Source organism: Cupressus sempervirens, chromosome 3 (genome assembly GCF_028749045.1).
Source record: "Cupressus sempervirens isolate cs-2001-9-10 chromosome 3, ASM2874904v1, whole genome shotgun sequence".
In the NCBI taxonomy this organism is placed as follows: Eukaryota; Viridiplantae; Streptophyta; class Pinopsida; order Cupressales; family Cupressaceae; genus Cupressus; species Cupressus sempervirens.
This window is the reverse complement of record NC_143120.1, coordinates 10,857,710-10,871,491: the sequence shown is the minus strand read 5'-3', so window position 1 is coordinate 10,871,491 and position 13,782 is coordinate 10,857,710. Positions and strand designations below refer to the sequence as shown.

Sequence of the window (13,782 nt, the reverse complement as noted above, 5' to 3'; positions counted from 1 at the left end):
TCAAGAGAAAGCTGTTCAAGACAAATGCACCACACGACTTCACAACTTTCTTGAGTGAACATAGAATGATAATAAAGGCAATCAAGAAACGCTTGAAAATGATCATTATTACCATGCTGATTCATGATTCGTAAACATTTGCACAATACCGTGAAAATGCTCACTTCAAAAAGAATCAGTAGCTTATGCGGCAACAATCTTGATTTTAGAACAAGAAACCATATGCATGTCTCATTTCATTTTCTTAACACCAAGAACATAATAGAGATTTTCAATTTCAAAGACAAAAGCTGTACATACTTTCCAAAATTTGTCTCCTGATCAAAATTTCAGCATAGTGTTCCCTTATTCTAAAGTCCAAAAGGTTCCCTTACAAAGCCAAAAAGACTCCTTTTAGACACAGAGGTTAAGAACTACCTCTTCATGGTTAATAACTACTTCCCAAATACGCGATTTGGGTGAGGTTAATTAACCTCTACAAAATTAACCTATATGACTTGAAACTTGGACCTTAGATATTTTGAGAAGAAGATTGAATAATCAATTCTTATCGATCCCCTTGTGGTCTTTAGATCATTTACCCACTGAAGACAAATTCTACTTAACAGTCATCTCCCTCATGGCTCTGAAGCATGGCTTCTTATCTTCATTTTTCTCCTTAACATAAACACTCATATAATCACCAAATTGAAATTTGGGATACTCATTGCCATTATCATCTTCCTTGACATTAGTCTTGGCCTTCACTGTAGGATAAATAATTGCAGAGTATGATTGGTTATAAAATGATGTCACGGATAAACGATTGCCATTCTCAATGGGAAGAATATGATGCCATGCACTCTTGTATCTTCCTCCACTTATAGCTTCCAACTGATCTTCAATGTCAATCACACCAGAATGTGAAATGAGTTGTACGTCAATCCATTGCCCATTGCTGAGGACCTGTAAGCCAGGCACTTCATCGTCTTGGAAGAAAAGAATGATGCCACCTGCATCTGTGTGAGCACGAATGCCCTTCATACGGTTTGGCCTCGGGCATGGAGGATAATTGCTCACCTTGGTGCTGAAAATTGGCTTATCGTCACCTGCAAACATTTCTTTCAAATACCCTTTTTCAAGGCCAAGATTCACGCTCATTATCTCAAGCAAGGTCTTTGCCAGTTTATATATCTCCTTTTTGAATTCCTCCATTGTTAAAACTCTATTGCTGTGGCTGCTTCAATCATTTACTAATCATTTTTCAATGCTCTGCTTCTCTAACCGCATTGAGGAACCATGTCTCAGGTTCGAGATTTCAAGTGTATGGCTACGTGGATTGTCATCGTGCAGACTTTTTGTCAAACAAATCCGCTACACTGTCTATTTGCCCATAGGATTAATATTGAGAGAAGACGGTGAAACCTGGTAACGCGCCTTGTCTATGCTCGGACTGTGGTGTGATAGGCGAGAATATTAAGTGGATTTGAAAAAGCACTCCACCTTCTTGTGCTTCGTCTGTACTTGCACCCAAATGAGGCGTTATAGTGACCTTCTCATGCTGCACTAACTTGTTGTCTTTAGCTGGAGGTTCTTCTGTAAATACATCTAGTGTCAACACCATTGTCAAAGTGCCCGCACTAGAGCATCCTCATCTATAACACTGCCTCTAGCAACATTCACAATGCGCACTCCCTTCTTCATCTTAGGAAAACTTTTGTCATTGAAAATCTTGTTTGGAGTTGGAGTCAGGGGCATATGGATTGAAATGAAATCGGCAACGGATATAGCCTTATCAAATGATACTAGATCCACACCAATGGCATGTGCCCGGTGAGCAGCAACATATGCATCATGCGCAACGTGTATTTCCAGTCCTTTTGCATGCTTGGCAACTTCTGATCCACCTTTTATCAACTTAGTCGGAGAGGTTAATTAACCTCCTCCAAAATACGTAATTTGGAGATTAACCTTAACCTTTTAAATGGTTAATTTTTCAAGCATATCTTAACCATTTTGTTAGAAGGTTAATTTTGCAAGCATATCTTAACCATTTTAGAGGTTAATGGTTAATGATAGAATTGAAAATACGTATTTTTGGTTCCTCCATTAAACTACGACAACTTTTGACTCGGAACCCCAATTTTGAAAATTCGAAGTGCTGGGCGAAGCTTGGGAACGAGCCAGAGATATTGAAGGGAAAAATTTCTCAAAAACTTAGAGATGAAATGACCATTTCAATGCTTAAAATGAGGCATATTTCAAAAATAACTATAGCATTAACAAGATAGGAATTGAGACAATTTTGATAACTTGGTAAAAAAATCCACTTCTTCATTGTCCAAATTTTGGAAATTTTCACACTTGAGTGCTCTTGGCTTTCACTTCTTTTGGTGTCTTGTCCTTGCTCTTTCTTGATGACTTGAACTTTCTTAGCCGACTGGATGGTTCCGGCGGTATTTTGTATTCTGTAGCCGACGGTTAGGCGATGTTTCTGTACTCTGTAGCCGACGGTCCGACGGTGTTTTTGTATTCTGTAGCCGACGGTCCGGTGGTGTTTCTGTATTCTGTAGCCGATGGTCCGACGGTGTTCTGTAGCCGACGTCGTCGGTAAATAGTTTGTAGCGGATAGAATAATTGTGGCCGACGGACTCCTTCGGGAAGGTTTGGCGGTAGTATTTATATCCCGTCTGAGATCATTGTAAAGCATCATTCATCTACTATTGCGAATATAATTCTGCTGTTCGTGTTCATTGTCTGTATGCGTTCATTTTCTTTACCTGTACGGTAAACATTTGGCACCGTTGCCTTATGAATCTGGAAGGTGGGAGGAATGAAGATTAATGCCAAATCAGCTTAACAAGGATCGGAATAAGGCAAAGGGAAAAGATGGAATCCGTATTGCGCAAGAGAATTTAATTTTGGCACAGCAAGCCGAATGCCGACGGAGATTTTAGAAGATTGCCGACGGAAACCGAAGTGCGGAGGAATTATTGGAGGAGACTCGGCAGCGGTTGGAATTGGTGGAAGAAGCATGGGAGGAGTTCTTGAATTTGTGTTCGCCGAGGGAAGAAAATTCAGACGGAAGAGCATCAACTCGCACGGCTCGCAGTGCCGACGGAGCACGAGTGTGGAGTGACCTCTTCGTCCAGGATGGACTTCCGCGGGAAACAATTTCGGAGGATCCTTCGTCTTCACCAAGGTTCGTAGCTGTCGACACCTCCAGTGTGGGAGTTCAGATTGCCGGTGTGGGAGTGCCGACCGCCGGTGTGGGAGTGCTGACTACTGTAGGAGTGCAGACCTCCAGTGTTATGGTAGGACCCAAAGAAAAGCTGCCGAAATTTGAAGGCGATGGTACAGTCGACCCTCTCCGACATTGTAAGACATGCGAGACGATTTGGTGGGCAAATGGAATCACAGATGCCGACGAATGGGCCAGGCAATTTTCGGCAACCCTACGGGGTGTCGCAATTGATTGGTTTTCGGATATGGATCCGCAAAAGCTAAATAGCTGGGATAACATTAAAAAGGAGTTCCTGGCGGAGTTTAAACTCTTGCGGGATGATAATGAAATCGTAGCAAAAATTTTCAATACCAAATAGGGGAAGCACGAAACTGTCCGTGTCTACGCCAGGAGATTAAAAGACTTAATAAACAAAATGGAAAGCAAGCCGGCGGACGGATTGCAGAAAAGATGGTTCGTGGACGGCCTACGATCGGAATTGCAGAGGAAAATGAAAATTGTGCCACCGTAGTCGTATGTCGATGCTTATAACAGAGCACTGGACCTCGAAAGTGCGCAGAAGACAAAGAAGAAGAAAACTAGCTCATCTGACTCTGATGATGACGAATCTGCTGGAGATGATAGCAGCGACGACGAAGGTAGTAGCAAAAAGGTTCGTGCCCTACAGAAGGATATGGTTCGCATGATGAAGGAATTTAAAAATATGTAGAAGGAGCCAAAAGGTAGTGAACTGTGGTGAACGGAGTGTAAGACCGACGGTCATACTAAGGGATCGTGTCCGAAGAACCAATTCTGTGACATCTGTCAGATCATGGGCCATTCGACAAAGGACTGTCCCTTTAACATGAAGACAAGACGATCTTCGCAGGTGTTTCTCACACAGGAGGCTTCCCCGTTGGGTAGTAGCGGAAACACGAATACCGTCGGTGCTACATCCGGAGGATACAGGTATAATAACAGAGGGCAAAATAATAACAATAATAACAACAATAATGGGAGCCGAAGTCGAACTCAGTATGATGCAAATGGACGGCCGATCGTTCAATGTCGAGCATGTAATTTGTGGGGTCATTTTGCGCAGGATTATACAGCGGCAAACACACCGAAATTATTATGCAGATGGTGCGGACCCGGTGATCACGAAGATTCCAAGTGTCCAAAGGCTGGAGTAAACTTGATCACTGTTGGCACGGATGTAGAGGAGGTTCTGGCAATTACATGGAGGCAAGCGACACGGAGGCAAGCGGAGGAAAAGAGAAAAGTGGGGGAAGCGCACGCGGACATTGCAAAGGCATCGTCGGCGGGGACATCTCAGTTGAAGGATATCACCGACACCTTGGCAAAGAACTTTGCAGAACAAAACATTGTACAACAGATCTTACAAACGGAGATACCAGTCAAGATAAGTGACCACCTCACAATGCCCCAGTTACGGACGACCATTCTGAATCATACACCGTTTTCGAAAACACCGGAGGACATAGGAAGGAATAGTAGGGAAGTGATGACAACAGACCCAATGCTGTTGGCACTCACCTCCGGACGGCATCCGACGGTCGTCGAGATGGGGATTTTGGGAAATGTTTTGACAGAGACAATTGTTGACGGAGGGTCCGGCGTGAATGTCTTACCGGAGGATACTTGGAAGAAGTTGGGAAAGCCGACGCTGTGGCCACTTGCATTTCAGTCGCTCACGGCAGACCAACATGGAATCAAACCGTTGGGAATTCTGAAAGCGCAACCGGTAACAATTGGTACACAACCATTTTTATTGGATTTTGTGGTCATTCCATTAAAAAGAAAAGGCTATGATGCTATTCTGGGACGGGATTGGTTGGTGCAAGCAAAAGTAAAACATGATTGGAAACGCAATACCCTATCAATGGAGCGCGGAGGTAAAAGATTCATAATTGACCTGCACACGCAAATGGTTGGCGAGGAGGCAGCATTGTCAGATTCTGACAGTGAAGGCGAGAGTGATGACGAAGGAAAGAGGAGAATGGAACCGGATGGAGGAGGAGTATTGAGACTTGACGGAGGATCGAATGACGACGACCTAGACTCGGTGAATGGCCTTTACGACTGGCAGATATAAGACTACTAGCTCTTTCCGAGTTGCAATATGTTAACGGTCGACGAAGATGAGAAAAAGGAGGAAAACGAATGTCCGGAGGAATGTAGGGAAGTGGAAGAAGGAAAAGCTGCCATGGTTGAAGCTGAGGGGAAAAGCATACAGTTTGAACACAGAAAAACGAAAGATCCCACTGTCTGGTACATGGTGAATAGACCACGCGGAAAGAAAAGGTTACACCACAACATAAAATTAGTGGAAGGGCACCGACAGTAAGGAAATAATTCAGTTGCGCGACGACCGCAGGCACAGTGGGTGACGGGGGTGGCACAGAACAAAAGTAAGGCATACGACGGTCAGAATGAAATCAAAGTGGAAAAGTTTAAAGGCAGATGGGTTGGACCATATCAGATTCGGAAGGTCAGCGACAATGGAGCGATCAGATTATCAACTTTGGATGGGCAGAAGGTACCTCCGGCAGTCAACAGATCCAAATTCAAAATATATGGTGCCAGGAAGACTCCGTCGCTGTCACAAGATGCCAGCTGACTCCGTTGTTGTTGCAGAATGGCGACGCCTGGAGGCAAAATGGAGGTACCTCTGTTATTTGATTTCTTTAAAAAAAAAAAAAAAAAAAAGGGGCCCGCGGACAGAAAGGCCCGCGGGCAACTTCTTGTCCATGGGCAGTAGAAGTCCCGCGGACAGCTGCTTATCCGCGGGCACTGAAAGTCCCGCAGACAGGTTGGCCGCGGGCAGAGAAAGCTGCGGATAGTCCCGCAGATAGTCTGTCCGCGGGCACAAATTTATAAAAAATAAATAAATAAATAAAAAAAAAAAAAAAAAAAATTCCTCCACCAAGCTGCGGGTAGGAGAAGATAGGCCGCGGGGAGGAGAAGAAAGGCCGCGGGTAAGGAAAGATAGGCCGTGGGTAAGAAAAGTAAGGCCGCGGAAAGGACGCGGGTGTAATTAAAAGATTCAGCTCCGCCAGTCAGAGTTTTTCCTCCGCCAAAAATAAGCCCGCGGGCTTAAAAAACGTTCTGCTCTAAAAAACAATTTTAAAATCATTTCTGCCAGAATTTATAACAGTCTGAGACGGTAAGGGAAAAGATCGCGGGCATAAAACTTGTCTTTCTCCGTTGGTAACAAGGGAAGGTCCGCGGGCAATCTTCGCCGGTAAAAAGAAAGGCCGTGGGTAAAAAACATTCCCGCCAGACTCCATTCCCTCCTCCAGCCAGACTTCCGCAGGGAAACAGAGACATAAAGAAGAGTGCTTGTTCTGCCAAAAGGAGAAGAATTTCTGTGTGCAGAGGGATTTGTGGTGGATTGTAGAGGAAGTAGTAAAAAAAAAAAAAAAAAAAAAAAAAAAAACGACAACAGAATCAAGTTGTTCAGAATGAGTGACAGATGATGCCAAAGGGAAGGGGACGCATCCGTGGTTGCCAAAAAGAGTGCAGAATCGGCAGATAATGACAAAAATGGTGTGATCCGTGCATTTCTGTGTGGGTTGCAAAGTGTTAATTTGGTCTTGGCGGCAAGAGCGCTGCCCTTCGACCCCGCCGGGGGCGTTGCCCACTGGATCCCCAGTCGTGGCGGATATCAGTCGTGAGAGTCTGACTAGTTGAGAAGAGTTGAAGTTGCTGCAGGCATGGACTTTTTGTGTACCAGAGGCAATGGGAGCAGGGGTTGGCTGTGAGGCTGTCTTGGTGGATGCGTAGAGAGCTCGGGAGGAGTTGATTATCCAGTTGGAGGCAGTGCAGTGACACTTGGCTCAGGGTACCGAGGAATTGAAAACAGAGAAAGCAGCACAGGTGGCTACCAAGGTCAGCTTGAGGAGACAGTATTGTGTTAGCAGAGGCTACAGATGTAACGGAATGAATGTGGAAGTGATGTGATAGAAGCAGATTTTTCTTGTTGTAGTCACTTTGATGATATATTTTGTTTGATTTGTCTCAGATATGTTGTAATTGTCGTCCGGAAACGACTTTTCTTTTTGGGGGGGATGGTGTTAGCTGACTGGATGGTTCCGGCGGTATTTTGTATTTTGTAGCCGACGGTCCGGCGGTGTTTCTGTACTCTGTAGCCAACGGTCCGGCGGTGTTTCTGTATTCTGTAGCCGACGGTCCGGCGGTGTTCTGTAGCCGACGTCGTCGGTAAATAGTTTGTAGCGGATAGAATAATTGTGACCGACGGACTCCTTCGGGAAGGTTCGACGGTAGTATTTATATCTCGTCTGGGATCATTGTAAAGCATCATTCATTTACTATTGCGAATATAATTCTGCTGTTCGTGTTCATTGTCTGTATGCGTTCATTTTCTTTACCTGTACGGTAAACAAACTTGTCAACTGACTTTGTAGTTTATTGCACTTGCACTTTGTCAAAAATGTAAGCAAGGCATCTCATCCTTTTCCTTGTTGGTTATTGCACTTGCACTTCCATTTTTCATTTTGATTTACAATCTTAAACTTCTTTTTTAATTTGGCAGGGCACTTGAAATTGTCCTTGGTCTTGAGATTTCATGTTGGTTCTTGAACTTGCAATCATCTTTGGTGTTGATATTGTGTCTATTGTGTGGTACTCGAGCTTTGGTATTTTCCATTCCGACTTTTCCTTTTGAGGTCGTAATGCACATCCTTTATGTGGGAATAACTTCTTGTTGTCCTTGAACTTTTCTTCTTCGCACATTGTTTTGAGCTTTTAGCATCTTATTATTTCTGAATACATGCCATGAATCTCCTAATCCATTTGGAATTTTATTATTGCCCAATTTATTTCAAATCTGATGGAGATTCTAGGAAGATCAGGGATGTCACAAAGTTCAGACCTGTAATTTTCTGCAGTTCTTTCAGCTTGTTAACCTATTCACCCTACCTTCAGCAAGGTTAAACTGATCTTGAAGGCTATCAAATTCTCTAATTTCTACCTTTCGCTTTGATTTTTGCTCGATCAAACCTGCTTTTTTTGTGAATTGAGGTTTCCAATTGGCATTGATGATTTGAAATGAAGAATTGCACTTTCTTTATAGGTTTTCACCTCAGGAAACATGTCAATTGGGGAGTTTATATGGGCCAACCTAACCTAGCATTTCAATTAAGTTGCCGTTTGTTTGATCTTCTTTAGCTCAACTTGATTGGGTTTCATTTAGTTTGTAATTAATTTTCCTCCTCTTGGCTACTTGATTTGTGAATTTGAACTTCCCCTAATGGGAATCACAGTTCATAAAGGGGCCTTGGAAATTAATTCCAAGTGTGGTTGAAATCCCAACCCCTCTTGGAATTTTGTTTCAAGAATTCTGACCTCTCTTGGAAATCTTATTCAATGGATATTGCAATTTTATGCTAGATTAAAACTAATTGAATTTCCTTCTTTCCATTCAGGTTTCTTTCATTTGCATATCAAATTCTTCTTTGGCAAGTCATATTTCATTCAGATTTCTTGTTTTCAAGGTTTTGATTCATCTTAAATCCTGAAATTCCGTTGCAGATTTCCAAATCATATTCAATTCTCCTTCAGTGGTTTAGACTTCAAGTCTTCAACATATTAATGGGCAGAAAAGTTGGCAACCTTACGAATTAGTTCTAAGGGAGGTTGGAAATCCAACCTTTCTTAGGTATTTATCACAAGGGAGGTTGAAATTCTGACCTCTCTTATTGTTTATTTTGGATAAACAATAAATTTGATTCTGCAGCTTTCAGTACTTGAATTTTGACATCCTACATTACTGAATCCAATGGATGTATATTGACTGCAATTAAAGGTTGTAGACCAAGCATTTTTATAACTTCATCTGAAATCAAGTAAGTTTGTGAGTTCAGTCTCAACAGTTGTTTTTATCTGTGATGTCTTGATTTGGAAAAGCTTGCCTATTTCTTCTCTTATTTCTTTTTGCAGCATTTATAGTGGTTGACCCAATCTTTCATTTTTGTTGGAATCATCCTTTATCTCAATTCCTTTTTTTGAAAAGATTCCATGGTCTTCTTTGATCCCTTCTAGTTGCTCTTGAAATGCCTTATGCTTGATCAACCTCGAGGGGGTGACTGATGGATGAATTGAAAATAGTTTTTGCCAAAGTCCATAATAGGATACTTCCTCTTCACAATAATTTCTTCTCTGACCTAAGATTTACCTCCATGTAGGCTTCCTTCTTTAATACCTACTTCTTAGCAAGTGCATGAACCATCATGTTCATAGAGGGATATAGTTTTGTAGTCATGAGCTTTTGTTGCTTGTTAATTTTTATGTTGAGACTTCATCCTATATTCCACTTTTCATTCAAACCAATATGTCTTTTGGCATGTTTTCCTTGAATTTCTTTTGCCTATTTTCTCATCCTTTTCGAAATCTGACAAAAAGAATTATTTATAGAAATTCTTGTATAGAAAAGATTAGTGGAAGCAACAATAGCTCAACTTGCTTTGCTTATTGTGATCAAAATAGTTACAAAGTCATCATTGAGATGATAGAACCAAAGTAATGAGACTCGGACTCAGCAAGGGTAACTTAACTCATGACCTGGCTCGGACTTGGAAATGACTCGGTGGTGACTCGGCGATGACTCAACAAAGTGAAAAAACTTCGAAATTTTGAGATTTTTTAGGATTTAAAGAACATTCCATGCACCCATTATTGAATAAAGTGTAAAGACACAATAACATCGTTAAATAGAAGATAATTTGATCATAATGCACATACTTAAAATTAAAACTTAAAACTTAAAAGTCAAACATACATCGATTACATAAGTACAATACTACAAAGGTAAATTGCTAAATACTATATTACTCGTAATTAAATTTTAAAGTTTAAACAGTAGCTGAAGCTTGAAGGAAATATTATAAAAGTAAAACATAGAATCATATATAAAATGATAAATCCATGCAACCCATCAAAATGTATATGTAATATGTATTATGTATTATGAAATCCAACACATCAAGATTGAATGAATCAATAGTCATCATCAAATGTTCCAATTTCTGATCATATATAAAGTTAAACAAAAAGTTAAAACAAGACTATAAGTCTACAACTATGTCTCCTAGTCGGAGTTATCATCATCCTAATCCTCGTCGTCATCGTCATCGTCATCGTCATCCTCATCCCTAACCTTAGCCTCAACCTCAGGCTCAGTATAATCTATAAAATCCCTCTTAGTAAGGCGTCTAAGGTGGGTCTTGGATGTCTGAGTAGCCATAGCATCAGCCTGTGAGGTGCCTCTAGGATCAACTGTAGTCTCTGCCTCTGGCTCTGCCAATGCCTGTGAGGTGCCACTAGGAACAATTGGAGCTCTCTCGTCCTCTGCTGCCACAGCCTTAGCCTCAGCGTGGCCCTCTCGATCTGCCTGGTCAAGCCACTGTAGGTCCTCATCATCAAAGACAGGATCAGTAGCCTCAGTGACCCACTCAGACTCTAGATCAACCTCCTCTAGAGTAATCAGAGAGGTGTCACTATCCAAAATCTCCCTGATCCTAATGCGCAGGTTGTAATGCACAAAGACTAGCCTATTCATTTTTTGCACAGACAACTTGTTATACCTCTTCGAGTGGATGTGCTTGAACATGCTCCAGCTGCGCTCACATCCAGAAGCGCTACTTTGCTGGCTCAAAATGCGGATGGCGATTTGCTGAAGGTTTTTGGTTGAAGGCCCAAACATTTGCCACCATCTATCTGAATTTTGAAAAAAGGAAAACAAAAATATATTAGTCTCATTTCAAAATTTGAACTTTAAAGTTTAAAGCTAGAAAATTACAAACTAGATTGTATAAGGCTTAAGCTGCAATTTTGTATGACCTCCTTTGCAAATTTGACTTGAAAAAATAGCCCCTGATGCATTATTATAGGCATCCATCTCAAGCAATATATCTGTGGGATTAGGGGACATCTTCGATATCACTGTGTATAGGCCACTAAGAACCTCCTCATCTGCCTTGAAATCATCACGGAAACGGTATGCCAGATTGAGGTAATAGGCTGCTGCGTGGATGGGCTTATGAAGCTGATTTTGCCATCTCCTATCAATTATGTCCCAAATAGGGCCATAGTTTTCCTCAACTCCTACATATTTGGCCTTAATAGCCTCCTTGACCCTATCCATGCCCTCATAAATGTAGCCCATAGAGGGCTTCTCGCCATCAGCAACTCGTAGGAGGGCTACAAGGGGCTCAATGATCTAGAAAACAATTAAACAAAAAAACAATTTAGTGAATGATGAATCTTTGCAAAGTTGCACAATGAAAATAAAACAAAAATATGTATGAGATAAATTAATTCATAAAATTTTAAGACTTAAGCTTTTAAAATTTAAAATTTAAATTACCTCCACAATCTTCAAACATGGCTCCCAAAAACCTTCATCATCACAAATGCATTTTGTTGCATCTATCCCTGCAGGGCTGGTGGCAAAGGAGGAGGAACTCCATTCTGGATCAACAAACATGCACCTCACCTCTAAACTTGAAGTCAGCAAGGATTTTAGTGTGATAAAATTAGAGGCAAATCTTGTGATACCAGGAGGAGCCAACTCCTTTCCCTTCGTGTATTTCCTCATAGTGCTGAGGACCAAGGCATGATAATAGATGAACTTACAAAGATTTTTGGCCTTGGTAACACATGATTTCACCCATACAAGCTTGCCAATATCCTCTAGCATGAGGTCGATGCAATGAGCCGCACATGGAGTCCAAAAGATTTTTGGGTGTCTCTCCATCAAAAGTTTTCCTGCAGCAATTTTAAATTAGTTAGTAAACAATGAAAATTTTTGATGTATTAAAAAATTTTTAATTTTCAAAATTTAATGAAAAACTAAAACAAATTTTTTAGAAGTAGAACTTATAAAGTTAGAAGTTAAAATTTTACTTGCAGCAACATAAATAGCTGCATTATCAGTCACCACTTGGATAACATTCTCTCCCCCCACCTCCCTTATGACCTCTTCAATAGTCTCACATAAGAATTTTGCATTATTCACATGTGAGGAAGCATCTATAGACCTCAAAAACATGGTGGATCCTGAAAGTGAAAATTAAACAAAATAATTATCAATCAAGAATCAATAGTCAATAAAAAAAAATTTTCGTTATTCAATAATAGTATACTATGTACATTAAGTTTTAGACTTCAAGAAGTAGAGGATGATGAATTACCTCCGCTAGAAACAAGAAAATTTAGGAGGGTCCTATTCCTTCTATTTGTCCATCCATTCGTCATGATGGTTGGCCCTAAATCTTTTTATGGTCCTCCAACTCAAGTTTCATCTCCTCAACCATATCTAGTAAGAGGGGGCCACTCAACTCATCTTTAGTGGGGGCTTTGAACCTCGCACCACAGATGGAAACTACATCAATCATCCCTTGCCAATAAGGAGTCCTGTTACATTTATAAAAACATTTTAATTAGCATATTTCAAATTTTCAACATCAAGTTAAAAGTATAAAATTGAATTTAAATTTTAAAACTTAAAATGTAAAACAATCAAATATGAATGAAGTTGAAGTACCTAGTTGCTATAAATGGAATGCTGTGGAAGAACCAAAACTTGCAAATTGCTCTTACTCCAGCTTCATGTATCTCTCTATTCTAGCCCAAGCTCTCAAGTGAGGGTTGTGCACTAGGAGTGGAACGCGGTACAAAAAAATTGCCCAACCTACTAGATTTTCTTACTCTAGGACGAAAGGTAAAGCCAGTACTACTAGAAGGGGTAGCAGCCCCAGCACCACTAGCAGTGCAAGGAATAGATGTAGAAGAAGAACGAGCAACATAAGCACTAGGACGATAGGGGGGAAGGGAGAACCTTCTCCAACACAACCTACTGACTTAGAAACATTTGCGGATGAGCGTGGAAGGGAACTAGAACCAATCTGAGCTAACTCTTCTAATTGTTTTTTTAAAATTCTTTTTCTTGTTCATATCTTTCCAAGGCTACATAACAAAAACGTCGAGCCTCAACAGTTGTAGCTCCACAAGGCTCAGTATCATGACCGCGTATGCCAGCAATATGGTATTTCTATCTATTTATCCCCCCACTATAAATGGTTTTGCAAAATAGGCATTTTGTTTGAGTTCTAGTTCTACCCGAAAAGTCTATGGTGAACTTCCAACACTCATCTTTTTTATTGCCTTTAGAGAGCTTGAGTTTTTTACCTCCAGGAGCCATTATGAGTAAGGAAAAATGTAAAGGTTGCTGCAATAAGATATTTTAGACCAAATATTACCATTTAAGTATTGTATTTTATGAAGATCTAAAGTAAAAAAAAAACTCATAAACAAACAAAAAAAATTCATGCAAAAAAACCCATAAGCATAGAGAAAAAAATCATCAAAATCTAAACAATCAACTCTTACCTCTTTAAAATGCTTTGGGAAGTGTTGAGAAGAGCTCCTATAAACTCCTTGATGATCTAAATGCAAGCTCCAATGTCACAAATGCAAGCTTTCCTCCTGTTCCTTTCAGCTGGTTGCAAAACAAGAAAACTCTTATTTTTTTTCTACCT

The 13,782-nt window shown here is 40.7% G+C and overlaps 1 protein-coding gene across 1 annotated transcript in view; it reads left to right on the top strand.

The window, feature by feature from the left end:
- Window positions 1–13,782, top strand: part of LOC149564470 (carbon catabolite repressor protein 4 homolog 5-like) — a 176,792-nt gene that overhangs the window by 111,499 nt on the left and 51,511 nt on the right. The window lies entirely within an intron of this gene.